This window comes from Zootoca vivipara, chromosome 1, assembly GCF_965207765.1.
Source record: "Zootoca vivipara chromosome 1, rZooViv2.hap1.1, whole genome shotgun sequence".
Classification (NCBI taxonomy): domain Eukaryota; kingdom Metazoa; phylum Chordata; class Lepidosauria; order Squamata; family Lacertidae; genus Zootoca; species Zootoca vivipara.
In genome coordinates this window covers 96,304,941-96,332,535 of record NC_142582.1, presented here as the reverse complement: position 1 = coordinate 96,332,535, position 27,595 = coordinate 96,304,941, and the positions used below count along the sequence as shown (strand labels likewise).

The window sequence follows — 27,595 nt, the reverse complement described above, 5'->3', positions numbered from 1 at the left end:
ATATTTTTCACAATAAAACCACAAATAATGTTGCTAGTTTCCTTAACCACATTAGTTCCACCACCCAATTTCTCTAGTTCTCTGCTTGACATCTACCACAGGCTGGCCCCTTTCATGCTATCTTTCTCTGCCCTCCTTTTGAGCATATCAATGTTCATTGTTATTGGCTAGTACTGTGTACATTCTATAAAAGACATGTCTTCAGGTTTTGAAATTTAACTATGAGGATTTTTAATTTGTTTTGTATGATATGTATTCAGATTTTTCAGAATGTTTAATGTGCTAGAAAGCTAAATCGTGTGCCGTAACATAGCTGTACTTGACACGTTGTACAGTCGTACCTTGGTTCTCAAACGCCTTGTGACTCAAACGTTTTGGCTCCCGAACGCCTCAAACCCAGAAGTGAGTGTTTCGGTTTGCAAACGTTCTTTGGAACCCAAACATCTGACACAGCTCCCGATTGACTGCAGGAAGTTCCTGCAGCCAATCATAAGTTGTGCCTTGGTTTTTCGAATGTTTTCGGAAGTCAAATGCACTTTCGGAACGGATTCTGTTTGAAAAACAAATCACGGCTGTACTCAGTCTGAGAATCTATACATTATTTTTCTTAGAAATAAAGTGACATAGATGAAGCAAATGAAAAAAGCCCCACATTATTCAAGGTTTCTTCTCACATTGCTTTTTCTAACATGCATTCTGAAGATACAGAAATAGAGAGAAGGTGCTGCATATCTTTGAAACTTGACAACAGACAACTGCGCCTCTCAAACATAGGTTTGGTAAACCTCCCGGAAAAATGGATTCATGTACACCAAACTGTTTCCAGGTTATGACAACACATAAGAATATTGGGTCAGAAATCCCCCATAAGCAACAAGATGCCAAACAGTCCATCTTAAGACCAAATAATTGTTGCTTCACTTTAATCAGGTGAGCATGTGTGACTTTGAAGCATGTCCACCTCAAAAGTGAAAGAAAAGTAGAATCACTGTGAACTAGACTGAAGACAGTTAAGAGTGCCAGCTCCATGGGTGCTAACTATTGCTGTAGAATCCTTGTACATTTGTGTTACCAAGTTAAGAAATGGGTTTCTAAAGTTCCATTTAGTCAACAAAGTTAGTATATACTTCCAATCCACTCTGTAAAATACTTTTAGGGAATCCAGTGCTATTAACGCAACTAGATTGTTAATGTTATATATATAAACTACAGACGACTCTCAACATAGACCGGGATTACATTCTGGGGATAGTGCGTAAAGCCCAAATTGTGTATAGTCAAAAAACACTGGGTTCAATGGTGGGTGGTATTGACAAAGTCTTTTTTCCTGGATGCCCACCCCCTCTCTTTTTAAAAACAGCCAAGCATATAAAGCTGAATGCACACAACTGAAATGCACATAAGTTGTGAGTTACTTGCATGTTATGTCTACCCCTCCCCCTTTAACAAAAAGGAAAGCTTGCATAGACTGGCCCTCCTTAACTATGACGACTGTTACACTCCTTGATTTAAACATGCCTGGGGCACAGAATTGATCCCCTCAATCCAAATGCTGTTCAGTAAGTTATGTGTAAGCAATTTTTGGTGGATTTCCTGCAACAAAATTATGCCTTCTCAAACATATGACATAATTCTCATGCATTTAACCAGGAAGTTCGGCCCTTTGATATTTATCAACAAGGCCTTTAGTAAGTTCTGGCTTAGTAGAATTACCATGGTTTCATGCTGTTGAGAGTCTAGGAACTTGAACCACTCAGTCTCTTAATTTGAAGTGGGAGAGCATTGGACTCTCTGTCAGAACTAACTTGAATGAATACAGTTAAACTGGAAAGATTTTGTTATTTGATCTACTCTGGTATTAGTCTGCCCTGTTAAGGACCTGAGTGTAGAGCTCTCTCAACACTTCTGTACTTCATATTGTAGGTTGTTCAAGAGACGTAAAACATTTCATACTCTTCCCTTGGCTTTCTCTTTGAAACTATTTATACAAGGTGACAATTCACATCAATAAAGATAACTGGCTTTGCCAGTTTAGCCTACCTAATGAAGGTGTGTTGCCTCCATAAAAATATTGATAGCTGGTGTGAAGTGTTCCTGGAGAGAATGGCCTCTTCAAGACATCTAACTTAGCCTTTTCTTTTTCTTTTTCTTCTGGTCTGCAGAGACTAATCTACTGGTTCTTCATTTAGTGAGTAATTTGATCTTTAGCTACTGCCTCAATCCCAGGTTTATTGCTTCTTCCATTATTTTTGAAATATCCATCAGTTCCTATAAAATACCTATTTTGCTTCCAGAGCGGTCAATGCTGTTGTCAGCACTGCTGCCCAGGCTACCAGCAGGTTGCTTCTCACCTGCTGACTCGGTGAGGTGATACCTCAAGCTACTGACATGGTGCTAGTCAATTTCACATCCTTAAACATTTTAGCACTTTCTTTCACCATTATAGTTTCTTTCTCCTCCCTCAATTATTTTGAACTGTCAAAAAAGTTTTCTCTGGTGATATTCCATTTCAGAGCTTTATTGGCCTTTCATTGTATCCTTCCATCAACTGGACCTATGCTTTTAGAAGTTAACCTTGCTTTAAAGATTCCCTTTAAAGTCGTAGCCCTTTAAAATTTGGAGGTTTGTGGAGCCCAATGATTAGGCTGCCATTTTGCCTGATAAGCCACACACACACACACACAGCCTCTCTCTCACAACCCCTCTGGTTACTGCTCCTTGGGATGTACTTGCATGATGAAACACATTTGTGATGAAGCTTCAGGTGTGACCCTATACACAATTAGTGTGCATTCCATCTATAACAAGTTGCCTTCAATAATGTGGAAACCTGAAAATCCTGAAGTAACTGCTTATTGATAAAGTCTGCATTCAGAAACCCAGATTTATCTATCAGACACAAATTTTGATTTTTCTGACTTTCCTAATGAGCAGGATATAATACAGTAGAAATAAAACAAAAAAATACGAATGTTCTTGGGGGACAATATAGTTTTTAAGAATGATTAATCCTTATGGAATAATGTCAGTCAGAAAATAAAAAAGGATTCAGAAGACCAGGCAGAACAGGTTTTAAATGATTAGGAAAACTCATGCTAGCAATCAAATGATTTACACTGAGGAAAGGGAGGGAGTATTAGCTGTATACATAAGTATACAAATTTGTGGCAGTGATGCTAGTTTTAGACAGAATAAAGTACTGTGAATTTGGCAGTATCAGTCTCTGAACCTTCCCAGCAGCATAAGAAAATTCATATATCACAGGGCTACTGAGATAAAGTAATGCTCAGCCCTAGAGGGCACAGATTTCGTCTTTATGTAAATCAGTGCCTGTCACTGCATGCATGATTCACTGCTCAGAGTGTACTCTTCTGTGACGAATGAGTCCCGCTTAATTTGGCAGTGATTATGCGGGTTGCTGGCCCTCTAAACCCCTTTGAACTTGTAATTGCTGCTGGTTTAAATAATGAACATTAAGGGGTGGTGGATTCATAAAACTGTGGATAATTACAATTTTTCTTTTTTTCCTCTTTGTTTTTTTTTAATGGAAGGAAAGGCTTCTGAGGCCACCGATAACTGTATCATACTAGGCTGTTACCAAAATAAAGCTGCAGTCTTCTTCACAGTATGGAGGAAAGAAAATGAGAGAGAGAGAGAGAGAGAGACTAGGATGCTGGTAGAAAAGGAGGAGCAATTGCATTCATGAATATTCATAGCCAGTCACATCTGTAGCAGTCTTGCTTTCTACTTTTTCCTTGGTAGTTCAGCATAGACTATAACCACTAACCAAAAAAAAAAGTGATTATGCAGTTTCATTAGGTTTCAGGTTTAATATATTTCCAAAGCATCATGGAGAATTCTTAAATTCTACCCATCCCTCAGTGCAAATGCCTTTAATAAAACAATGTATTCAGTTTTCTTTAATTTTATAAAAGAAGTTTTTGTTTTGCTTTTCTGTATCAAGTGAATGTAAAAAAAAATCAGTTGCCCCCCCCAAAAAACCCCAACATGGTTTGTAACATGCAGAAAATTCATCAAATATTATCAGACCAAGAAAAAAAGAAAAGAAAGATGTTCATATACGGAGGCCTGGAGGAATATTACTTCATAAGGGAAACCAAAGTGAAAATGCTACTACACAAAAACAAGAATGACTGATAAATTTAGCAGCCTCATGTTCTATTTTCAAACAGCACAGCAAAGATTTATAGCCCTGCTGCTTCATATGGCAAATGAAACATCACGTAGAAAGCACTTCTGGTTTTTTTAAAAACATATTACAGTGTTTTATACCCTTCTTATATCCCAGTGCTATTGATTAGCATTGAGATCATAGGTCTCAATAATGTCATTAGAGCCTGTATATGGCAGACTGTGATTAACAGAAATGGTAGCAGTTTCTCAATAAGGCCTTTAGCAGTTTCGAAGAGGCTGCAAAGAGAAGTGTGTGGTGTCTGCAGGAATTAATACCAAAAATTCAAATTTGCACTTGGGGAGGCTTAAATCCAAATTATGTAATTATTTCAACTGGGATATAAGATGGGTAGTTATTTTTAAAATGCACTTCCAAATAAATGTATTCATGTTTTCCCAAGACAATTAGAAGACTGTTGCAGGTATGGGGATTAGGTAACTGGAAAGATTCTTTTGATGCAATACAAGTCGCATCAAACAGAAGTTTCTCCAGCCTTTGAAATATCTAAGCTACCTTCAGGACTGACAAATCTTTGACAATATAGATGCATAAAAGGGTTCGTTTTCAATTTGGAATTTGTAACACTGCCAGACTCATTCTGCATAAACATTAGAGACCAACAAATACTTTTTTTTCATACTTCACCTTCTTTGGTTAGCTATCCTGTATTTCAAATTAGCTATTTGGCAATTAATTCTTACTCTGAATTAAAGGGGACAGCAAGGTTACTACTGCTCAGTGGACCACTCTCATGAAAGCCAAAATACAACACAGGGACCCCTTAACCCACTCCTCCAAAGCATACACAGCAACAGAAACTTTGGGAAATACTTTCTTCTGCACCTTGACCGCTCCCTCCCATCTTCCTTGTCATGGCTCACAAATGAGGGTGAAGCAGCAGTCAATGTACCTAAAAAGTGGACTTTGGTAAAGCTTCTGTTGCTTTATGATGGGAATGTACAGAAGAAAACAACTCCCTGTGACTTGAAAGGTAGAATGTGCCTAATATGCATAATAAATAATTGTCATTATTATTTATTCAATTTATATGCCACCCTTTATACGTGACCCAGGTGGCACTGTGGTTAAACCACTGAGCCTAGGGCTTGCTGATCAGAAGGTCGGCGGTTCGAATCCCTGTGACGGGGTGAGCTCCCGTTGCTTGGTCCCAGCTCCTGCCAACCTAGCAGTTCGAAAGCACGTCAGAATGCAAGTAGATAAATAGGAACCGCTACAGCGGGAAGGTAAACGGCGTTTCCGTGTGCTGCTCTGGTTTGCCAGAAGCGGCTTTGTCATGCTGGCCACATGACCTGGAAGCTATACGCCGGCTCCCTTGGCCAATAATGCGAGATGAGCGCGCAACCCCAGAGTCGGTCACGACTGGACCTAATGGTCAGGGGTCCCTTTACCTTTACCTTTATGCCGCCCTTTATCAAAAGATCCAAGGGCGGTGTACAACATTAAGAACACATTTTACGGAGCGTAATTATAAAAACATAATAAAAAGCATAATAATAGATAGCATAATAATAAAATAACAATAATAGTAGTCCCCCCCCCCAAAAAAACTTGAACAGGCCATTGATTATATAATGGCCAAAGGCCTGAGTAAAGGGAATGCTTTGCCTGGCACCTAAAGACAAGTAATGATGGAGCCAGATGAGCCTTTATGGGGAGAGCATTCCATGGATGAAGAGCCACCACAGAAAAGGCCTGTTCTCATATTGCCACCCTCAGAACCTCTTGAGGAGGCGGGGACATAGCTCCGGTGCTCCAGCAAGGTTACACCTTGTTCACCCTATACAGGTCAGGTCAGGTTTATATATTTAAATAAATGTGGACTAGCCAACCTTTTGTGCTTTGCTCCTCTCCCCATGTGTGGCCACCATCCCTGCTTGTCTATCCAATTACAATTATAGGCTGGTGGGTCAAGTTTCAGGCTGAATGTCTTTCCCAAAGTGGGCCCTCCCATTTTGCATTCTGTAAAATAACAGAATTAGGAGGAGAGGAGGAAGTTCTTTCTGTCACCCACATTCTTCTAGTTTTCATACTGAGCTACTTTTTAGCCAGAGGGGATATAGATGCTAATTATCTTCCTCACCTGTTCCTTTATTTTTCCTGAAGCAGAAAGGTGTGGCAGGGAGAAAAATTCCAAGAAACTGATGGAAAGACAGGTGGGGTGAGACAAAAATCACTACCTCCTTTGCCTTTCCTCACTCCATTTCATCTAAGCAGTTTCAGAAAAGCCCAGAGGATGATATTCATATTGTGATTATTATTGCTATATTTGCTGTCACTAATTTGATTTCTTACCCACCTTTCACTCTAATGTCCCAGGCCAGTTAAAGCAATGTAAAATACATTAATAAATGCAGTTAAAAACAAATTGCAATCACGGGAATAGGGTGGGTCCTGAAAATGTGTATTTCGGGTGTTGGTGTGCATGCATCCTCATGTGCAACCTGGGAAACTGTCAAGTTATCAACCTCCAACTGTAGACATTCTGAGCAGGAATTGCTTTGTTTTTGTGTACTACAAAACACAAAGCAGCCTGCTGATGCCAAATTAATATGCAGTAGAGGAATTAAAGGTGGTGCCATAGCTAGCCAGCCCATGAAGCAAGATGAGGCGGACACCTCAGGGCCTGAGTGCCCCACTCACCACCACTGCCTCCTATGTGGACATGCCACTCTGCCTCCTCCAAGACCCGCCTCCTCCTCTGCTGTCAGCATCCCACGCCACTGCTGCTTCCACTGCTGTTATGGTGACAGTGAGACGTGGTGCACTTGCAGGGGACAAGGCAGTGGCATTGGCAGAGAGGGACTTTTGTCATAGTGCCAACCTAGCAGTTTAAAAGCACGCCAAAAAAGAGTGCAAGTAGATAAATCGGTACCACTCCGGTGGGAAGGTGAACGTGTTTCTGTGCACTGCTCTGGTCTCAGTGTTCTGTTGCGCCAGAAGCAGCTTAGTCATGCTGGCCACATGATCCGGAAAAACTGTCTGCGGACAAATGCTGGCTCCCTCAGCCTGTAAAGCGAGATGAGCGCCACAACCCCAGAGTCGCCTGCAACTGGACTTAACAGTCAGGGGTTCTTTACTTTTACCTTTTACTCATGTATGACCACTTTTATGCAGGTCACTGAGAAATAAATAAACAGATTGAAATGGTGAATTTCCTTGTTCAGGGCTGCTGCCTGGAAGTTGCTCTCAGACGCTCACCTGCTCACTCAATGCACTCAGTGTACCACTTCAAGGCAGCAGCCCTCATGGTACACCTCTCTCTCTACTCCCCATGTGCCCATCCTATTAAAGTGGAATGCTGCCCACTTTACATGATTTCAGTTATGTGTGCAGAATGTAACCCCTGCGTAAGAGGAGGGACACCTGTACACCACCTCACCTGACTGAACTGGTGTGCAAATATTTATCTGCTGCTGTTTATATTTCCTGTTTCATAACCCTGATTTTATTTTGAATATTTTATGCTTTAGTTGTTCAGGGTAGTGTAATTGTAAGTTTTTGTTGTACCGTAATTGTTGCTGTTTTAATTATTGCACCATTTTTGGGGTGGGGTGGGGTTTGCAGCAGAAACCAGTATGAAAAGTATAAATAGCTGGGTTATCCATCTAGGGCTACTAAAGTGGTTATAGTAGGGAATATCCTACACAACAGCTGGAATTTTAACCTACTTCCCATGCCCTTACTTTGTTTCACTTTATTATCTGTGATTTTAATTTTAGAAGACCTATGCAAATACTACTATTTAAAACGCTATCTTACGATACACATATTTATGAATTCCACTGTAGTTTGTAGGCGATAATGTGGCTTTCTAAACACAAACTAAACACAAATTGTTATCTTCTCTTCCCTCCCCCCTTATTAGAATGTTAAAATGTATTAAGGAGAGCATTCCTCAGTGTGAATTTCAGAAACAATGAAAACAAAATTGACTAAATCAAAAAACCACAATGAGTGAACTCCAACTTTTAAGTGCTATGGGAACAGAACCATTAGTTACTTTAAATAAGCACTGTTAAAATAAAATCAATACATAGTACAGTACCATCAAAATAAACACTTTCCACTACTGCTTTTTTAAAAAGACACAAAAGAAATATAAAGTACAGTATGTCTGACATCAGCGAGTAGTCACATAATTTATAGCTCAGAGGGGCAATAAGAATAATCAGGTATATGTTAACACGATCCCTTCCTCTTTATCAAAGCAGAGCAAAGGTGAGCCAACAATTCCCTCTATCTGTATCTGAAAGGTATGAATTGCAATCCACAGCAAAGCACCCCCACAAACATTACCCTTGAGGACTGTTATAAGTTGGGGGGGGGAGATAAGGCCTTAAACCTCTAGATTCAGTAAAGGGTTAGAATTCTGGTGATGGCTCGCTGGGGGTGGGTCACAAAAGGCTGGTAATAGCTTAGTATGTTTGATAATGGTGAGACGGTGGCCCATGATGGAAGATGCAGGGAAAAGGTGGTCACTTTGCAACAGGCTTGGGAAATGGAGGTTTCCAGGGTCACAGTGGGTGATGCTGTAAGTAAAGCAGGGAGAAGGGAGTGGGCAAAATGCCTGTGGGAGTGGAGAAGAAGCAGGCATAACCATGAGGCACAAATGACATGGCTGGTTCCCATTTGTAGATCTCAGCTTGCTGCTCTTAGGAGAACAAATGCTGGGAAATCTCGATGCAGGTTGTAAATATATGTAAAGGTAAAGGTAAAGGGACCCCTGACCATTAGGTCCAGTCGTGACCGACTCTGGGGTTGCGCGCTCATCTCGCATTATTGGCCGAGGGAGCCGGCGTATAGCTTCCAGGTCATGTGGCCAGCATGACAAAGCCGCTTCTGGCAAACCAGAGCAGCACATGGAAACGCCGTTTACCTTCCCGCTGTAGCGGTTCCTATTTATCTACTTGCACTTTGACGTGCTTTTGAACTGCTAGGTTGGCAGGAGCTGGGACCAAGCAACGGGAGCTCACCCCGTCACAGGGATTCGAACCGCCGACCTTCTGATCAGCAAGCCCTAGGCTCAGTGGTTTAGCCCACAGCGCCACCTGGGTCCCATATAGGTTAATATATGTAACCTATATGTAAACCATATTCCATAAAGTCACTCCAGTCTTTTATCAAAGGAAACACTTGTTGTTGCTTAGTCATTTAGTCGTGTCCGACTCTTTGTGACCCCATGAACCAGAGCATGCCAGGCACTCCTGTCTTCCAATGCCTTCCGCAGTTTGGTCAGACTCATGTTGGTAGCTTCAAGAACACTAGCCCTGGTTAAATGCCAAGACCCCCGGAATCTCTGTTGAGATTGGCTGAGGAGACCTGAGGAGACCTGGCCAGATGGGCAGGGTATAAATAATAAAATTATTATTATTATTATTAATCTCAGCAGAGATTGGGGTGGCATGTAACTAAGAATACTTTTTACATGTCTGGAAACATGTCACTATAAGAGCTGAACCAATACAAGAGAAACTGGGGCCAGTTTTCTAACATAAATTCAGCAAATTAGCATAACAGGAAGATACAATGCCAGGTATGTCTGAATGGATTATAAACACAGATTAATCTACGTTTTGTTGCAGGAGAATGACCACCACCAACAGAAACCCAGGAAAAATTCAGAACAAGTTTGTTATTTAGTTCAGAATCGGTCATTTTCTGTGGCTCAATTTATTATACTTTGAAAACAACATTTAAAGCATTTGGCTTGGGATCGGCAAGGATGATGCACCTTTGCTTCATTACAGTTCTCAAATATTTTCTAAATACAGTATTTTTCCCTTTTGATGCATGCTAGTTAAAAAAAAAGGAGATGGAGTGAATTCTGTAGCAAGGTGCTCAGTATTTATTCGGACTAGGGACAACCCCCATGATCTTAAGACATCTCAGTGGCTTGCCTATAAAGGTGTCTTCCACTAGAAAAATGCCTCTTCCAACCTAGCAAAAGTGCATTGTGTGAGGGGGAAATGACCCAAACTGAATGATGCTGACCAATTTGTACAAGCTTTCTTTTTTCCAAAACTCAAGATCTTTCTATAATCCATCAGAGTGTACATGCTGCAACCTGCAACTCCTGTTCTTCCTTATTCTTGTAATGTTCATACAGTATTATCACAGTATAAGATACATTGCAACACCGAACTAACCCTAATAATCTACTAGAGTTCACAGAACAGCATTACTACATTTCCCCACTTCATCTGATGGTTCTTTCACTCCAAGCCTATGTTTTTTATATTTAGCTGTATGATCTTAAAGAATCTTAGAGAAAATAGTAGAGTGGACTAGATTCATTGTTCACATATAACTGAATGCCATAAACATGGTTGTTGGAAGTAAATGACATTTTGCTTTATATAGCAGAGTCTAGAGTAACTAAAACAAAGACTTAAACAGCTATTCATGAGAAGCCTACAATCATGTGAGTAGGGGACTATCATAGCAAAACAAACATGCAAACAAACCTGGACTCCAGTCTGCTTTAAGCTGTTGAACTCATAAAGTGCTACTAGATAACCATCGTGGTCCCTTCCAACTCTACAATTCTATGATATCTATAGATATAGATATATAGATACTGTATATATAATCATCTCACAAATTACTGAAGCTACAATCCTTTACTTAACTGCTAGAACTCACTGAGACTTACTTCTAAGTTCACATGCACAGGGCTGCACTGTAAATTATAGAAGGCTTAGCAATAGTTATAAGAGCAGCTATTTGGATTGTCTGACAGTTTTATCAGAGCTAGAGCTAGAATGTAAGGCACAAATGCCAACAGATCTTAGGGGAGAAGCCTATTCTTTAGTAGACAGCAATATCCAATGGTTCACAGTTCATCCGATGGTGGAACGTCACGTATGGTGACTGTATCTTACACACTGGATTTTAATCCACTTAGATTTATACTTTGGTCTGTTAGTTTTATGTACAACTCTTGCATATGTACTGTATGCTTCTTGCAAATGTAAAAATAATATATTTTTATTTCTTCTACACAGATCAATGAAACATAAAAATAAAAATGGGAGCTGCATGATAATACACATTATAATGCAGAGCTAATTTTTTAGTCTATGGGAAAAATCTGTTTTGTATTTTGCATTCAAATCAGCTCTAGCAATGAAGGAATATTTTCATCATTATTTTATCAAATGATTTTGCTTAGTTGAGTGTTTTTTTTAAGTCCAAGCAAATGAGCTTTCTTTAATGTTTTTTCTTTTACATTTTCCAAAAAAACTCAGCAACAAGGCCCTCCCACACATACATTTGCTTATAATTTCACACTACTTTTTCTATTTTTGCTCTAACTTCCCTTTCATGTGCATCTTAACTTTCATTTACTATTCATATATTTACTTTACATACACTCCTTCTCTGTCTCCAAATCATTAGTAGCTATTGTGGGGAGGGGAAAGCAGTTGAAAAGATTACTGCAGGGGCACTTTCAGACCACACTTCTTTCCTGTTCTTTCAATCTTTTCTGCATTTTTAGGGAATAAATCTCTTATAAGTTCTGATACTCCAAACACACTCTCTTTCCTTCTGTGTCTCTTTCAGATTCTCAACAGTTTGGCCTCAGGCTAGTTTCGTAATAATAAAAAATCCCAAACCTGATATTCAGCATGAGAGCCACAACACAGCAATCTCACTCTGAACAATACGTTTCATTACAGCAGCTCTATTGACTCCTTTGCTTGAAATAGTTTGAATTTCCCACCAGCTCAGTTGTGTGATATTTGGCCTCTTTTAGGCTAGCTAGCTCTTCCTAGAGGAAACCTACAGGGCAAAGAATAGAAAGCTCATGAGCCCTGAGGGCTTGTTTCAAAGAATACAAAGTCTTAGGAAAAAGTTTACTGGAGCTGTAGTTTGGTATGAATAAAGTCTTCAACAGCAGACTATACTGAGTGTATATTATCATCTAATTCTAGTTGCCACTTAGAGCTGTGGCATCATTGTAGAAAGCCAAATTCGAATTTTTACTGAAGCTATAATTTTGGATGTATAAGGTAATTGATAGCAGACCATGTTGAGGGCATATCACCATCTAATTCCAGTTGCGGTTTTGAGCTGATATGTCATTCTAGAAAGCCAAATTTGAAATTTCACAGGTTTTAAGAGTTCTGGAGTAACTTTCAGACAGAACTATACTGAAACTCACCCACCCACTGTGAGTTTTTGCATGGCACATACAGCTGATTATTTTTATGTTACTAGTCCTGGAGTATCCATAGCAAATGACCAGAGGAAGAATGACTGCTGGGAGGATGCAGAAAGAAAAAAATGCCATAGTATACCTGCACCAGCACAACAGATGCCTTCATCTGCCCCAGCTGCAACAAAACATGTCTTTCCTGTGTTGGTCTCTACAACCACAGCAGGCACTGTAACTCTCAAATGGTTTGACTTCATCCCCAAGGCGCACTCTTCTATTGTCTCCTGAGACAGATGAATGTCAACCATTTACTGCACCATATAAACCTGAACTTTCTCTAAATGCATCATGTTTGAAAAAATAGGAAAGGATTTTACAGGGTGGGGGAATAAGGTTATTTCTCTTTGCAGATTATTTGTGCCTAAGAAGATGGCCTAGTTCACATCATCATGTCAGGCCTATGGTTAAGTGTGAAGTGGTATGGTGTAGACTCCCAGGGAGTGTGAACTGGCAATCCTGTAGACTTTGCTCCTGCTCAGTTATTTTGCTGCTGTGCCACCATTAGTCTGAAGAGAGCTAAACCACAAGCATTTGTTAAGATGGTATGCTAATCCAATCCATGGCTTTGCATAGCACAGCAGCAAAATAACCAGGAAAGAGTGAAGCAACTGCAATTTTCTCCCTGGAAGATTCATGCTAAGCCATGGTTTGACTTAGCGTGATATGAAAACCAGGCTTTTGTGTGATACAAGTTCAGTATATAAAAAAAGACAAAGCAGCTAAGTTTGATTATGATACTGCAAATTTTCTACAAAGGCTTACTTTAGATCAGGCATCCTCAAACTGCAGCCCTCCAGATGTTTTGGCCTACAGCTCCCATGATCCCTAGCTAACAGGACCAGTGGTCAGGGATGATGGGAATTGTAGTCCAAAACATCTGGAGTGCTGAAGTTTGGGGAAGCCTGCTTTAGATATACATGAAACCATATGTGAAATATTTAACAATAATGAACATTATGTGATACAGAATTATATCAGAATTTTAAGAAAACATTGGTTTATTATCATATTGTAAACCATTAAAAGCCAACCCACCAACTGCACTGAAAAACATTCAGTAAGACTTTCACTGAATGCTTTAAAATGTTCATCAACAAATTAGCAGAAAACAAACAAGCAATTAAAAGAAGTCTGCTAAAAACACAGATACAAAAAAACCACACCTGGGGAAATAGTTGCAGTTTTCAGAAGATAGTTTTTTTAACAACCTAAATTGCTCACAAATACATTTATTTTCAAATTATACATTTTAAAGTATTTAATCAGGACTATGCAAAGCTTTCTTGATCTGATTTGGGTTCCAACTCAGTGATCTGGATTGACCCCCAATCTGGAACAGATTGATCTGGACCTGATCTGACCCCTGATTTGAACTTTTATATAGGTGTATGTAACAGAAATTGGATTAGCACTGCCAAAATTCAAACATAGCTCCAATGGTTTTTGTGCTAACCACCTTTAAAGTTTCCTTTTAAAATATTTTATAAAAAGCTACTGGATGGAAGTAATATTACATTGTATGTGTCTTGCTTGTGCACTGACTGTGTGCAATACACTGGACTGTGTGCAACATACTCACAAGACTTTCTGACACATACAGAAACACAAACACCAAATGAAGTACTAATAAAGGCGAGTTGATCCAATCTGCTGTGGACCAATTTGGGGCTTCCAAATCGGTTGCACTGTTATATATTTAATGCAATACATGTAAATATGTCTATGGTCCTGCACTAAGTAGCATAGCCTTCAGCAGCTAAGCAGTATTCAATTAGATGTAAAGGCACTCCTAACAGGAACACCCTCTGATACAGGACTGCTTTGGGAACCATTCCTTTGCATGTTTGTGAGCGTGTGCAAGAGCATGCGCAAAATGTTATGCCAGAATCAGTCATTCATGTGGATTTTTCATTAACATTTTTTAGCAAGCTTCCAATTACATATATTTTATGGGGGGGGGGGGAACTACACACACAATTAATTCCAATGTAACTTTTTAAGCGTGTCTACTGCTATAGGAATCATTTAAGAAAATACTGCATAGATGCTGATTATTTATTTATTTAAAGCTCCAGAACAACTTACATATCAATAAAAATCTACTCTTATTTAAGAATGATGTTGACAAGCTGGAACATGTGCAATGGAGGGTGACCAAGATAATCAAAGGTCTGGAAACCAAGCCTTATGAGGAACAGTTGAGGGAGTCGGGTATGTTTAGCCTGGATAAGAGGAGCCTGAGAGGAGATGTGATAGCCAGGGCTCAGGTGGGCGCCATTGACATTATAAGAGAACAAAGGAGGCTTATTCATGGAGAGTTCCGGCACCTCTTTTTCTATAAAAAATAGCACTGATGATAGCCATATTCAAATATTTATAGGGCTGTCACATGGAAGATGGAGCAAGCTTGTTTTCTCCTGCTCCAGAGGGTAGGTCCTGAACCAATGGATTCAAGTTACAAGAAAGCAGATTCCAACTAAACATCAGGAAGAGCTTTCTGACAGTAAGAGCTATATGACAGTGGAAGACTCCCTCAGATGGTGGTGGATTCTCCTTCCTTGGAGGTTTTTTAAGCAGAGGTGGAATGGCCATCTGTCGTGGATGCTCTAGTTGAGATTATTGGATTGCAGGGTTTGAACTAGATGACCCTCATAGACCCTTCCAACTCTACAATTCTATAATTCTATTCAGTCTTTTTTTAGTATTAAAAAAAGCCCTCTACATTTAATTCCAGACTCTACCTGCCTTTTGTAATTTAGAGTAATTTCATCTTGGATGGTGTAGTCAATGCAACCATTCATGTTACTTTAGTTCCTACCAGGGCTGTGCATCCAATTCTGCTGAGTCCCAAGACCTGAACCAAATCAGGCTGATTTGGGGGAATCCAGGCATTGGTTTGAGCTAACCCTGGATTGCCATGGGTTGGTTGGGTTGTGTGGCAGTCACATAGCAAAATGGGGCTCTCAGGGGGTAGGGCATGGGAAGGCAAGGCAGCTATGGGCAGGAAGGAGAAACCATGAAAAGGAGTGACCTACTAGCTCTTCTTCGCAGGAGAAGGTAGGGATCAGCAGCTTCTTCTTCCCACCAGGCCTCTCCTTTCTCCAGTGTCCTGAAGCAGCAACACACAGGAACAAATCCTTCCATGTGTAGTGCTGTTTGCTGCTCCTTTGCGAGCAGCTTCCCTGCATGGAGAAAAGCCATTCACAAAGGAGCGGCACCTCATAGGATCCAATCCTTGTGCTGGTAAACAGGATTAGGTCCTGTATGGCATCATTTTTGCTCCTTCCCCGTCAGGGGAGGAGATCAGAAGCATTTACTCCCAGTTTTACACAAGCTACAGTTTCCTGTGATGTCTGAACATGGGGAATTGTGGTTAGTAAGAATAAGTCAGGATCAAATTGTATTTCATACCTTGGCTTATTCTAAAACTCTATTTTAAACAAACCACAGTTGTCTGATCTCAGATGTCACAGAGAATTGTGGCTAGTTTCAAACCAGAAGTAGATTTTTTTAAATCTCCTCCACTGGCTTATGAACGAGGACAGAAAGAAAGGGAGGATGCATGTAATTCATTCAGATAGTGAAAAAGCATCATTTCCTGCTATATCTCAATTGTGTCAATGACTTATCCAACCCTATTCTGTGAATCAAAAATCCATCTTCATGATCTCATTGGCTATACCACATTTAAGTGAACTAATCTAGAAAGAGGGTTATTGTGTTCATTCACAAGATGGGAGGGAGCATAAATCACACAGAAGAGTCAGAAAGAGGCAATAACCCTCACTCCATCTGTGAAGGAAAACATATTCCCTAGGGCCGAGTGCACCTCTTCTATATAATATGAATATGAGATGGATGTAGAGCAGAAGGGAGATGTGAACTCCAGGAAACAGGATTCTTTTGATGCACTGAAAAAATGTTATTTAAGGGGTGGGAGGAAGATTGGTTGTGAAGAAAGATACCACCACAAACAATACATTCCTGGGCATAGTAGAACTTACAAAGCCAATATTTTGCTTATATTTGTAGCTATTTTTAATCTAGTTATATCCCTGTAGACTTGCCTATGAAATACACTCTGATAGACTGTGTGTTTATAATAGAACTGGAAGAAAAACAAGGCAGGAGAATTTAAGCCTGTATAATTTAGAAATCAAACAGAGAACAGCAGCATGCAAAATGCTGAATTTCTAGTAATAAAGAGCATATATCTAGCATCTGGAATAGTATACTGGTGTCTCCCATCTACAGCATACTAAATGCAAATTTCTTGTCTCAGTAAGGTTTCTAAAATTAAATTATTTACAGTTTGGATTGTCTCAGTAATTGTAAGAATAGCAAAAAAACAAAATCAAAATCAAAAAGACAGATGGTGACAGAATTGACATAGATTCCATATTTTATAAAAGAGGAAATGATATGGTAAAGGACTAAAAGCTTAAATATACTGGCCTCTGTTTAAAAGTGTATTTTTATTTATTCTTTTAAATGAATGATTAAAAATGATGGACAGGAGATTCAGTTGGACACTAGTGCAACATTCATGCATAGAAGAACTCTAAAAAGTGCACCAGATGTCTGTTTTCCCTGTTCTTTCCCATCAGCTCAAATCTACTGGTGTGATTTGGTAAGAAGGTATGGCAGGCAGTGTGTGTGTGTGTGTGTGTGTGTGTGTGTGTGTGTGTGTGTGTTCATGCAGACTCCTCATATTTACACCCAGACTTCTGCGTGCCATCAAGTTACTCACTTGGAGCATAAGTCACTTGTATAGAATGGAGCAGGGTAGGGGGAATGGATGCAGTTATAGGGGATGGGAAAGTGGCCTCCCATTGCCTGCCACACTTCCTCAGCAGTGTACTCAGGTTAACAGGGACTTGGAGCGGGCGGCTCTGCCACATTGCACCCATTCTCAGCTACAGTGGTACGTAGCTTATTGTCCACAGAGATCCTTTGTAGAAACGGAGCTAATGCTGATAGGAACTCTGATATACATTTTGAAAAACAAATAAGCCAAGAGATGTTTCTGAAACCTGGCAGCCTATTCAAAATGCCATTCTCCATGCTCCCAATACATTATAGCATATTTATGCATTAAAATCTGTTTAATGCATACATTTATACATTAAAACACACTAGATATACATACACAGATGCAATTATATACAAGCATGTGCCTAATTAGAAACATTGCGGCATAATAAAGGTTCTTACGACACCATGTGTAATGTAAAAAAGAATCAAATAATGCTGTTTCATGCAATATGACATCATTTCCTGGAATTAAACAATGGTGATGGAAATGCAGGTAGCCTTAAGTAAATTTCATCCTCAAACAATTCACAGATGTTTTCCTTTGTCTAATAGAAATCAGTACAGAGCTTGAACACATTCTCTCTGTATCTGTCTTTTCTCTCTCAGCAAGGCAACTGCATAATACAAACAGATCTTTGTCTCCTAAAAGCAACCAAACAACTATGTTGAAAATAAGCATACCCAGCCCCATTTGACATTGTTGTCCACCAATGTTACAATCCTACTGATGGTACAATACTTGACGGCAAAATGTTCTGCTCTAACAGCACAATCCTATACATGCTTACTCAGAAGTTCCACTGGGTTCATTGTGGTTTACTCCTAGGTAGGTGGGTATAGGATTGTAGCTATGGATGGTACTAATGGTTCTCCTCTGACGCTTCTGGATCCTTTAAAAAGCCTACCCATATATTTGGTTATCCACATACTGGCTGTGTCATACAGCGCTACAGTGAGAGGGGAGAATTGTCTGAAATCCAGTGGATGAACCTTGTGTCAGTGGACTCCACTGGTGCAAACTTCCTATTCCTGATTTCAGGTTATTCCAGCCCTGTAGAACCATCTTGAAAGGTTTTTCAGACAAGGGGAAAGGAACAAACTTTGACTGCTGTCTTCAACTCACACAGCTACTGGAAACAACTCTATGTGAATGTAGCATCCCCTCCTACATGTACAGCCACTTCCAATCATGCCTTTTAGAATGTCTGATTGGAAAAGTCTAACAACCCTAAAACACAGAAAATCTACTTTGGTATTTAGATGCCAGCAGATATCTTACTTCCAGCATACGACTGAGTAAACAGTAGCAAAGCTAGCCTGTATTGTACATACCAACCAATCAATCTCTTTATTACAGTTAATGACCAGCGGGGTGCAAACTTGAATAAAAAAAGGCGGGCATGTAAGCCCCACCCCACATAATTTACTGTGTTTCCCCCTTTTTTAAGACACCGTGTTATAACTTTTTTCCTCAAAAAAACAACACAGGGTGGCTTACTTTTGGTGGGATGTCTTATTTTTTTAATTAGCGGTACGGTTTTTACGGCTCAGGGTGCTGCTGGGCTCTCTTCAGTGCTCGGCGCTGCAGCAGCCACCGGTTCCGGGTGGCAGAGCGGCAGGCGTCCTTGGCCGGCCAGGCGGAGGCCGCTGGCTCAGGCGCTTTGCCCGCCGCTGCAGGGCGCTCCAAGCTCCTTGGCCGGGCCAGGCAAGGAAGCAGTGAGCCCAGCGGTGGTGGCAAGCACGGAAGCGGCAGGGATGGCGGTGGACGAGAAGGCGGAGCGCGGGGATGCAGCAAGCAAGGCGGGAGCGCGATCAGCTGTTAAGTGGAGCTCTTGGAGTGCCGGCCGCATGGAGTGACTCTGTGAGTGGAGGTGCCTGTGGGGTTGGTTTCCGCAGTGCGGAAGTATGGCTTATTTTCGGGGTATGTCTTATATTTCTCAAATGCTTAAAAACCCTGCCATGGCTTACTTTATGACTACGTATTAAAAAAGGGGAAACAGGGTATCACAAGACACACTGTTTGAATTGCAATGTTCATCAACTTTGGGATCTGCTTCAAATATTTTATTGGGGGAGGGGCACAAAGGGACCTCGGCCCTTAGGAACTGGCTCTTATGAGGTCCAGCATTCTGTACAAGCCAAAATGGGACAGTTGGTGTATAAACTCCAACTAGGCATAAATTCAGTATACTTCAGCAATCTGAGCAGGGAATAGAAAAGAACACTACCTAACACATGGGCAGAATTGGAAGGTGAAAATTAATCCTTCAAAGGCAATTTCATTTTTGAGACATGTCCCTGGTCACTCTTGTTGTCTTTCAGTGCAATGTTGTCTCCCATTACTATCTTTCCTTTGACAAACTCCTGATAAGCTTTTCAACAAATCCCAGAACACTTTTCTAAAACAATGTCCATAGGAACAGCCTGGCCCTGCCAGCTCCAGTTAGGGGCTTCTCGGGGAAGATGCCCTCGGAGAGCCCCTATAAAATATGAGTAATTGGTAGAGACCTGTGATGGAACATGCATCCACTTCTCCCACAGTACCAAGTAACTTGTGATAATTACCGTAGCTCCCCCTCCTAAATGCACACAGACAATTTAAATGTTTCTTGCTATGTTACCAGTGCTCTCATTCTCACACCGATATATGTTTCTGTGGCCTTGCATCTAATATCTCCAAAATGCACTCTGTCTTCCCTTTGCTATCAGTCTCCTTTTCGTGAGGGTGGGCTACCCCCGCTGAAAATAAAGTGGAATAACTGAAAGTTATTCTGGGCTGCTTCTGACATTAATGTCTTTTGCTGAATTGCCACTGTTTTGGTACCCTTTCTCCCATAGCTACACATAACACTACCTAGGTGCCCTGGAAGGTGACAATGGCAAGAAGCTGAGGAATAATGACCACTCCAGTGAATGGCGGACCCCTTGCTCATGCATCCAACCTGTCAAACTCTCAGAAAAGGCTTATCCACACTGACCTTTCCTCTAATCTTTCCAGGCACAGTCTGGATTTTAAACACACACACACACACACCTTTTTTTTTTGCTCCAGAGCTTTCCCCATGAAAACCTGCCCTTTAAGCCTCAACCAGAGCAAATGGCAATCCACTTAAACCCAAACTGAGCACTAAAAAGCAGGTTTTCGCAGGAAAAGCTCCAGGGCAAAAAACCCCAAATGCTCAGACACTGAGCTTTTAAGTTCAGGTTTGTGCCTAGAAAGAGCAGGGCAAAATGTAAAAGACAATAACTGACATCAGGTCTGCAGTCCATTCTTCTGTGGGTGGGACTCACCCAATGAATCCCTCAGCAGAAGCCCTGACCAAGGGCTTCCGTTTCTGCAATGGGGCTTTCCCTGCATGATCAGGGTGTGGATCAGGAGAACCCTCGGAACAGCAGGGAAAAGAGAATAATTGTATATGGCAAGATGAAATGCTTGCACAAACGGAACATGTGTAATAGTATGACATTGAACACTACCTATAGTTTTTCCTTGCACCGTGTGAGAAGTGGCATTGAATCTTATGTGCCACGTTTGATCTAGCAACCTGTTCTTCCAATATTAAATGAGGTGTCTCAGAGGTTTCTATAGTGGTCTCTGAGGAATTTTACAGAGTCTCCTGTCGGGTACATGAGCATAGATCTTGTAAAGCCAAGCTGTTCTCGTCCCCAAGCAACTCAGCTGATGAGAATCTTCTCCTCTTCTCCCCACTTCCTAAATGGCAAAGCCATCAATACAAGTCATCAAATCAAATCAAAGACTAGTTTATGCAGCTTTTTGATAGATCTGGGAATGTACCAACAGAACATTTTCCATTGGTGATTTGTCTATTCAAAAATATAGTGCCTGATCACATTCCTAGATTAATCCTGAAAAGCAGCCTCAAGGCTGATCTTGAACAACATCTCAGTATTGGCAGGATTCTAGGTCTGTAGCTGGCTCAGTTCTATTAATGTATATGCTACAACTCTCCCTCTTCTGAAGGTGAAATTACCTTCAGAGCTTCCTCTCCATTGAAAAAAACTATGTGCACTATGGACTATCTTTGACTTAATGACAAGAAATTTTAGGGTGAGAGAACAGAGCTGTACCTCTTTAAATACATACCTATATGCACAGAACAAAACAATGGTAACGGTATCATATAAAAACCAGGTATGTATGTTTATTCTATATAAACCTGGGCAAGTCTTTGGGCTAAAGGTGTTTTTGCATATCTATATGAAATGGCATCTAGTTACTTTTGAAATTGTGTGCTGCAATTTTTAATCCCCCGTGTCCCGCACCAGCCAGACTTCTACAGAGTTGATAAAGGAAAGTGTCTTTAAACATGGAAATCCAGTTGGGAACACTTTTATTAGGATCAATCAAAATATTGGCTTGCTTTCACATTTTCTGGATCAGTACAGATACTTTGGCTTTTTATCTTTCAGCATGTGCCAAGGGCCCTGGCCTCCCTATTGAAAATCCGAACACTCGTGAGCAGAGAGAATGTGTTCCATGGGAGAGGGCATGAAGAAGTTTGCAATTCAGCTTGCTGGCACTGAGAAGCCACAACCAGTTTTTGCCCATAACAGAGAATAACTGTATATCCATCTTCTCACACTGTTTTCCTAAAATCGTTAACTAATTATGGCAATATGCTGCTTTCGCTTTCACAAAAAAATTAAGCCTTGGTGCATACTTGATAGCCCCATCCCCTATGACACCAGTTTTAAAGCAGAGACCACTGAACTGAAACAAAAGAGCACTCGTTTAAAGAACTGATGTCAGTATTTACCAGGCAAGCAGGAATGTGGGTCTGGCTGCTCAGATATGCAACACGGGGCAGCGGAACAGGGCCAAAAACGTAGTCAGGCTGAGAGGAACACTAATGTGAAGGTAAAACTAAGGCAAGGAGGAAAGACTTAGTAAGATCCCACTGCTCTTTAGGTTGCAGCCAGATAAAATGCTTCATCACAGGCAGGAGGAGGTGGAGTTGGAGTTTACAGCCAGGACTTCAGTTGCAAAGCTTGTACTGGAAGAAACCGACCCACTAGACTGGAGGAACTTGTCTGGCGACATTCCAAAGAGAGACAAGACAGCCTGATCACCATGTACCTGACTGCTGGTTGAGTTTGAACTGAAGAGTAGTTTGGAGAACCAAAACAAATAGACAATGTGATGCAATTACCTTTAATCTGATCTCTCTCTCTCTCTCTCTCTCTCTCTCTCTCTCTCTCTCTCTCTCTCTCACACACACACACACACACACACACACACACTATTAATTAGGAATAACTCCACTCTTCAGACTCAATAAATGAACTGGCTCCAACCTTTCAGAGTGTGGTTAGAGGAATTTATTTTACTGGAGTTACAGGAAGTTATACAAATCTCACGATATGTGATGCTAGTTTCATATTGTGGCACCCAGCCCTGATCTCTTACTCTCCATTTTGCCTGAACAAGCCAGGCACCTCCTTCCTGCCAAGCTCCCAGGACACTAAGTTCTGGGTTACATCCTGTCTAGCAAGGTCATAGAATAACTGTAGGGGTAATTTTCCCCAGTGATAGCCATCTCCCTCTGCCCCAGGAGATGTCCACCATCTTCCCATCCCCAATTTACCTAACATGACCTGGGGTATAATTGGCTAGAAAGTGTCAGGTGCCACTCAACTGCAAGATAGATAGAAACACTTTTAAAAATGGGATGTGGCTATGTAGTCCTTTCCCCTTCGTTGACCATCAGAATACCATGCAACTAAACATCTATGTTGCATTACTCATGAGATCAGAAGCCTGTTTGTAATTAGTTTGGGATAGGATAGACTTGAGCTAAAAAGCTCCTTTTATTTTCAGTATTCTGCTTTGTCCCTTTGTGCTGTCCTTTGCCTTCTTATTCCTAATAAATATTAAATAATTGGATCAATGGATTTGTGTGAATTATTGCCAACTCTCAGGGTTAGTGCAATAATTCTCATGGCCTAAGCCACTTGCTTCATGCTACAGAAGTGTAGGATTGAGGTCAACAGAGAAAAGCAGGATGATGTTATCTCTATTGACGAGACACAGGGAGATGGGTGCTGGCTCTGCTCCCCTTGTAAACCGAGAGGCATATTGGCAGAGAAAACCATGTTTCTTTCAGCCACGGAGGGTCAAGTAAACTGAGTGCTACCTCTGAGTCCCTGAGTATATGTTTGCCTGAAATACCCCAAATCTGAGAGCTGTAGGAGTTAAGAGGACAAGGGTGGTGGCAGCAATTACCAAATAGTTTGGGACACGACTAGTCTATTTTGAAAGGCAGTTGTGTAAGGAAAGGAATAAGCAGCCTGCAATCCAATATGCAGTTATACACATACAAGTCAAACCAAGTTCAGTGGAAATTACATACTCATGACTAGGGCAAGGCTACAACTTTAATTTGCATTGCATAACCAAATTAGAATTATTTTTACAAACCCAAATTAAAATGCAGCTTTCAACAAATCTTGGAATTAATGAAAGGTAAGGTGGGTGTGAAATAAGGGAGCTTAGTGCTTGTATACTGCAAAAATCCATAAACCCTTAATTTTTTTAATTAAATAGGGTTAATCTATGTTTAGATCTAAAATATACATATGACATCATTTAAAAGGAAGCTGATTGACTGGAATGAAATATAAGATTTTCTGTTGTCTCTCCTGCAGGAAAAGTTGGATGACTAAATGTAAAAATCCAACTATTACATAGTTCCTTCCTCTATGACTGCCGCCTGTTCTGATTATATGCATCTATTTTCAAAGAGCTTCTGCGCCATGCAGTAAGTTTTTCTGTGACTGCTATGATAAGGAAACCTTTAGCTCAAAAGCAGTGTGAGCAAGAGGTATCTTTGTACACAAGCACTTCCTGTTTTCATTCCATGATCAAATATGTTCTTTGCAGGGCAAACAGGGGAGCACTTGAGGGAGGAAAGCAGAGATTTCTGAGAGGCTAATTGAGTGTACTAAAGAGCTGTTTGGCATGGAGGGAAAAGGAGTTTTCCAAGACTATGAATAAAGGCTGCATGGGTCAGATTTCTTGCTGTTCCTTTTCTTTAACTATCTTTGAAGTTAAATAACAACAGCCTTAATGTCAGGTTTACCTTTCTGATATCATAATCTTTATGTACTACTGAGAAGCTTATACTACCAGGCTAGGATTTCCTTTACCCACTCAAATACTGGATATTATCCAGAAAGAGCATGCACATTTTCTAGCAATTCATCCTAAGATCCTTTCATCTTCCTGTACCATTGTAATACTTAACGTAAGGCAGATACCAATTGCAGAATGAGAACACGGTTGAATTATTATGCACGCACTGGAGGTTTCTATCCACAAAAGCTTTCTACGTAGCTTGTTCTTAGTATTATGGAAGTTGTTCCAAAAACTGAAATAGTGGAAAACTACTATATACAGTTATGAAACAATGCAATGAAAGTCAGTCAGTGGGTCAAATTAATTCATGTAGAGTTATCAACCAAGATCAACATGTCATTTTAGCAATTACGGAAGTAAAATAGTTCTGAAGATGAAACATATTGCCTTTTTATAAAATATATATTCCACAAAAATTCACCCCAAAATGAGCATAATTAATTGAAAGCGAATAGCTTTACCCAGACATTTCACATTGCACAGAAATTTTTGAGTTTAGTTTAAGCTTAAAGCAAAAATGGCTTGCCTCCCAGGCAAAGCAGAGGTTAATGATTTTTGTCATATTGAAACTAACAATTGCTACAGTTGGCCTTTAGTATTTTATTTGTCCTTTTGAGGTATTCAGAATAGGTGACAATAGCTTGCAGTTGAGAACATATGTAGAGAGACCCCTGTGGCTTATGGAAAAAGTTGCTCCATGCTGGTTGGGAGTTTGAAAAAAAATACAACCAGAGTTCTTTTATGTCCCTTTCATTAATGAGAATGCATGAATGTCAAAATGCACCAATGGGCCATTCAAGGGGCAAAGCCTTAGCAGCCCCTTCTTTAAGAACACATCCTGTGATGTAAAATACATTTGCTTAACAAATTAAAATAATGAGATAATTCAATTAGTTTCTTTGAAAAAAGAAAGAGAAAAAGGGTACATTGTAGGATTATTGTAATACAAGACCAGGTCACAGAGCACAAAAGAGTGGACAAACCTATTTGTAATCAGGTTAGAGCAGTGGTGAAGGAAAACCATTTAAATTTTAAGACTCTTTCTATTATGAAATTTACTTGAGAAAATATTTGTAAATTATAGTTTACCTTCATAGCAGGACCAAAGTTGTATTTTGAAGAAACAAACAAATCAGTAAGCAAAAAAGAATGCTGGAACTGTTTAAGGAAAGAGTTATTTTCCTTCTCAGCATGTGTTTATGGCAAAAATCTTTTTGAATTTTCATTGCACTAGTCAGAGGTCTCCATTATCAGTTCTCAGTTCTGAGAATTATAGCACAGTAAATCTTTCAACACCTACAAACTCATTAAAACCTAGATGGTAAAGAGGTGTTTTGTTTTTTTTAAGCTTATGCAAGGACCATCCTCATCAAAGCTACTGCATTTCCTTAGTTCATCTGGTGTGAGGCAGAGAAACATGGTGGAATTTCAGGAACGAGATGTTATTCAAGATATGCGAGACACAAATTATCCTTTTGGCAAGCATACACTGAGCACTTTCCACACAAGAAAGAAAAGGCAGTGGCAAAAATCCATGGGGATGGGGATGACTTAGTGAGAGTTGAGGAAATTAATATGCAAGTTTATGTGAAATAAAGTGGATTATTCATAGCCCCAAGTTTTTTTCCAGCATCAGTGTGCTGCTCTTCTAACCACTTCCTTCAGTTAAAAATAAAAAAACCTCCCCCTCACACTCACTCAACTTCCAAATTAAAAACATTTTACAGGTTAGTAAATCTCCAGCTGAGGTGATGTAGCAAAGAACAGCTGTGAAGTAATTTTGATAATGATGAGAATAATAAGCAAATGGCAAGGTTCAGGGCTTTGCTGTTGCAGCTTCAGTGCTCCTGAATAGATAAAAGTGATTAAATACTCCTGATTATCCCTGACCAATATGTAATGGATTTACAGCCCTTTCAATTAGTCAGTATTTGCTTAGGACTCATTATTTTGTCTTTGGTTAAGTAATCAGCCCAGAGACTCATGTTCTGTCTAATTCCTCTGAGCCAAGTAGGTACTACAGGGCACCTGACCTTTGAAATGGCCATAGCTGGAAGGCAAAAATAACCACTGTTTGAGCAGAGGCACTGGCTATTCTGGCTAATCCTGACCCTACAGGCCAGATCAATGCACCTTAGCTTGCTAATAATGTTCTTACATCAAAATGATGATTTAAAACTGGTATCTAATGCTACCCAACCCCTTCAAGCTGTTCCATCAGCAAAGCTGCTTGGTAGCCACCACTGTAAATAAAAGAGGTACCTGAATCACTCCAGGAACCATGAGACAATAACTAATATCTACCACCACAAAAAATGTGTAATTTTAACAATCACAAAATGAACCCTTGTGTGTGATAGTTAACCATGCTATCCTTTTAAGCATTAGCCCCCCAAAAATGGAACGGAAAGTGAACTGATAATTTTACCATTTCCCACCATTTCCAAGTAAAATTAAGAGAGCTACTACTTCTTTTGTAAAAATGTATTTTGATGCCTAAGTAAAGCTGTAATAGTCAACAGAACACCAACACATAAAACCAACTGCAAAACAGGAGGATAAAGATAGATTGCTACTAAAAGTGTTGTTTTTTCACGTTTACTCGCTTTCCCCCAGAAGTGAATATGGCTAGCTTTTAAGATAATGGACTTGAAGAGCAGCTTAAATAGGTGCTTTAATCTCCTATAGAACTGAGGAATTAGAAAAACTAAACACTGTCTATATTTTGCATGTAAACCAACACAGGAAAAGTTTTCAAATGAATTCTCTGACTTCATCTACCTCTTACAATGCATGTGTGTTCCAAAAGCAACATAGCTCCACCATTTAGAAGCCTTAGCTGTTCAGAATCCCACAATGATCCTCACTAACCACCATCAACCACTCAGCAGGCCTGCTTGGTTTACAGTGGACTCCTGAAATATTATTTAAGCCTGCCTGGACACCCCGTGGTGACTATTCTACATCTCTGTTTCTGTGTGAAGATGATTGCTCACCATAAACAGTTTCAAATAAATAAATACATAAAATAGTCTCTCTAATTGTACAGTAAAATGGCAGTCCTTGAGATGAATCCCATTTTGCACTAGGTGTGATGCTTTATACTCAAGGTACATAATATATAATAACTCCCAAATATATTCCATTGCAGAGAACCAACTTCCAACCACCCAAAATATTATCCTAAAAT

General features: G+C 40.1%; 1 protein-coding gene across 6 annotated transcripts in view; it reads right to left on the bottom strand.

The window, feature by feature from the left end:
- The window catches only part of MEIS2 (Meis homeobox 2), a 227,198-nt gene that overhangs the window by 134,470 nt on the left and 65,133 nt on the right, over positions 1-27,595 (bottom strand). The gene's annotated exons all lie outside the window — the stretch shown is intronic.